General features: G+C 43.1%; 1 non-coding gene across 1 annotated transcript; it reads right to left on the bottom strand.

Moving 5' to 3' along the window:
- Window positions 1–249: 249 nt before the first annotated feature.
- LOC145391286 (5S ribosomal RNA) lies at window positions 250–368 on the bottom strand. The gene has a single exon (XR_013895801.1). It is a non-coding gene; the product is annotated as a 5S ribosomal RNA (ribosomal RNA).
- Window positions 369–2681: the final 2313 nt, after the last annotated feature.

Here is a 2681-nt window from a genome sequence, read left to right as displayed (position 1 = left end):
GAGCTGGTGCTGGCACAAGTGGCATAAATCAAATGCAAAATTCACTCTGCCAGTAATCATCAGTCTGAGGCTTGTGGAAAGAAAAATCGAACAGTTTTGGCACAAAGTTAGTGAAATATTTAAATGTCCCATCCCATCCATCCATTGCCAGACGCCATGTATCCCAAACGGGGTGGTCAAGGGCTTAGAGTTAATTGTTTTACAGGGAGGGGCACTAATCCTCCACCAACCCCACTTGACACGTAGGGATGCCAACAGCATCTGGTGTTCCCTGGCGGTCACCCATCCAAGTACTAACCAGACCCAACGTTGCTTAACTTCGCTGATCGGACGGGAAGCGGTGTACTCAACGTGGCATGGCCGTTGGCATGCAACTAAAAGAATGAAACAGTTTGTGGATAAAGTTCTGGAAAGACTTTTCAGTATTACCTTCTGCAACCACATCATTTTTCTGTGCACTCAGGAAGGTTCCCATTGTAATGATGCAAAATACTGCATTGTCAGAGTCCATGTGGAATGCAACTGCCCCATGGCTAGTAAAGTTCCAGTCTTAGAATTAGAATGGCTCTATTACCAGAGAATTAAAACAGGCAAAAAGTCGGCTGTGATGATGGGAGGGGTAGACGGAAAAAAAGCACAGGAAGTAAGTGATGGCAATTAACCCCTCCGTGGCCACCGGCGTCAAATGACGTTTAGCCGATCAATGGCCGCAAGTGTCGTTTGAGCAGGACCTATAAAAAACTGCAAAAATTTTTGGGAAGTGAATGAACGTTCTGAACGTCTTCACACTGACCTACACTACACTCCCATACACCTCATCAAGCAGTTCAAAGCCTGCTGCTGTGATGAGTGGATTTTCGATTTTTTCGCTCCTAGCCATGCCTAAACAAGCACAACTACACCCATTATCTCGACCCAGGCAGAACATATCATCTTTGTCCTCTCTTGCAAAACACACACAACCACCTGCTTACGATTATGAAGTAATACAGGCACATATAAAATAGACATGATAATAAGTGAAAAATAAATTTTTGTCTTGGTATCTTTACTTATTTGCTCAGGTTTGTTGTAATAGTTTAGATCAATTGATGCAGTCAACTTGTAGAAAACTGTGAAAACCTTCGGGAAGTGAACGAAAATCTGGGACGAGACTGACCTAGACTTCACCCTCTCACATATCATCTGTCAGTTCACCACCTGCTGTCATGACGAGTGGATGTACGATTTTTTCGCTCATGGCCATGCCTAAAAACACATAGTTACACCCATTATCTCGACCGAAACAGAAAGTACAATCTTTTCCCTCCCTTGCAAAACACATACAACCACCCTGTTTACGAGACAGCAATATATATTGCGAAAATAAGAAGGTAAAATGATAAAAATGAACGTAAAATGATAGAGAATGATGAACATATTATTACGGAAAAAATACGTTTTCCCCGTCTGTAAACTTATTCATTTCTGCTTTGTATCTGTATTCGTAATAATTAGACTTCTGAAACTGCATTACGATTCTATTTTTAGCCATGCTCGTGGTGTGGGAGCTCGAAGTTGCGACTTAACTTCCACATTGCTAATTGGATCTGACCCTCCACTTTATTCTCCTGTGGCAGAGTCTAACCTTGGAGGACGTGCAGTTTTCTCATTTAGGACCGAAAATTAAACTCGCTCCCTTCCAAGCATGGGCACAACGATAAGGTACCATAAACATATACCAAAAAGGTGAAAAAGTATTCATAACAATTTTTTTTCCAGCCATTCCTGACAGATTATGTAATGAAATCAATCGATATCATCATATCTCATATATGCACATTTTAGCACCATTCGTATTGTTTTGGGAGGTAAAAAAAAAATAACAACACCTGCCCAGTTGCTCTGTGGCAGCGCCCCTGCGCGGCGATATCGGTTGCCGATATTTCCGCAACTTCCGCGCTCCATTGCAAGCAGTAGAATGCGCCTAGGAAGCTGGGATTTGCACTGTTAGGTGCATCTGAACTTTCTGTTCAATATGGCAAGAAATAAATTCAATTTTCGAAACTTCACAAAATGGCCCCGGCATTGGCCTGGCGTGCACAGAGAATTTCGGGCCTTCGGCCACGGAGGGGTTAAAACGAAGCAAGCTGAATTAGATGCCAGAGAGAGGAAGCAAAAAAAATGAAGAACAAGAAGTGGTTTTGCTAAAGAAAGTGGAACAGGAGAGGAATGAACATACATTGACAGAAAATGTAGAGGCAGAACAGTAGGACGAGTCGTTGCTGGATCAGGGTTTGGTGTGAAAGGTGCAGCAAGAGGCGGCATATCTGGTGGAATGGTTGTTGCAAGACAAGCTAGGAGAGTTCGCCTTTTTGGTCCAACGCTACTTCGATAAATCCAGAAGAAACATGACGAAAGTGACACAGACAGTCACTGCTAGCATGAGGTACGGTGTGTCTATTACCGCTACCTCTGCAATCTGCTCTGGATTTCTGCAGGACTTGATTCCAACAGGCTGCATATCTCCCAGCAAAGCCCACTTGGCATGTGACCGCAGTAAAGTGGCGAGGGCAAGGAAGTCATGAAAGAAACACAGGCATTAGATCTGTCACGAAACGGAGGTGCGAAAATTATCAGTCTGGGATACAGTGGCAAAAAACAAAAACAAGGAAATTAGTTGTAGACAACGATGGAAAAAT

Source organism: Coenobita brevimanus, chromosome 17 (assembly GCF_032717465.1).
Source record: "Coenobita brevimanus isolate Jiangsu-jjx chromosome 17, ASM3271746v2, whole genome shotgun sequence".
Taxonomy (NCBI): domain Eukaryota; kingdom Metazoa; phylum Arthropoda; class Malacostraca; order Decapoda; family Coenobitidae; genus Coenobita; species Coenobita brevimanus.
This window is presented reverse-complemented; position numbering and strand designations above follow the sequence as displayed.